The sequence below is a fragment of the Nilaparvata lugens genome, chromosome X (genome assembly GCF_014356525.2).
Source record: "Nilaparvata lugens isolate BPH chromosome X, ASM1435652v1, whole genome shotgun sequence".
Lineage (NCBI taxonomy): Eukaryota > Metazoa > Arthropoda > Insecta > Hemiptera > Delphacidae > Nilaparvata > Nilaparvata lugens.
This window is the reverse complement of record NC_052518.1, coordinates 8,195,953-8,196,848: the sequence shown is the minus strand read 5'-3', so window position 1 is coordinate 8,196,848 and position 896 is coordinate 8,195,953.

The window sequence follows — 896 nt, the reverse complement described above, 5'->3', positions numbered from 1 at the left end:
CCAATATAAACAACATGTTATCGACTTTTGAATATCAAAACTCTTTTGGGCAACAAACTAACAAAAGTTGAAATTTTCTATGCTATGTGATATTGAAGATATACTAATGATACGACAAACTTTACGATCTTATATAGTGAGTAAACACTTTGAACTTCCAGCATTCCTCATCAATTCAATTCTTCCTCAAATCATGATGAACATCAACCAACATAACTATCACTAAAATCATCATAAACATCATCATAGTCGTCACCTTCCCACTCAACCAATGTTTACAGTATAAAATGAATAGAATGTAAAACCCAATGTTTACGTAAAAAATGTTAGTTTATCTAGAAGACCGTAATGATACCGTCAAAGAAAAACATCGTCATTTATAAGCCCCTCCAATGAATGACTAATCAATCGAATGACATTTGGAAGTGGTATAGTCGATAAAACTTGGAAGTTTTAGAAGACAGTGCAGTGCTAGTCTGTGATTGCTAGTGCTTGTAGCAAGTGAGCCAGCTTTAAATAGTGAAGTGTTCCAAATGTGAATTTTCAAGTGAGTGAACCAACATTTGGATAAACTATACTCCAACGAACAAGGAACTATCTCTACTCTTTTCGGATATCTAGAACTCGATTTCAACGTAAATTTGATACCTCTACTTTTTTAGGATACTCAGAACTCAGTTTTCAACGTAGACTTTGCTTTTTAGAACTCTGTTTTTAACGTAGATTTTGCTTTTATCGTAGACTTTGATTTCTAACGAACAAGGAACTATCTCTACTCTTTTCGGATATCTAGAACTCGATTTCAACGTAAATTTGGTTAATACCTCTACTTTTTTTAGGATACTCAGAACTCAGTTTTTAACGTAGACTTTGCTTTTTTGAACTCTGTTTTTTAC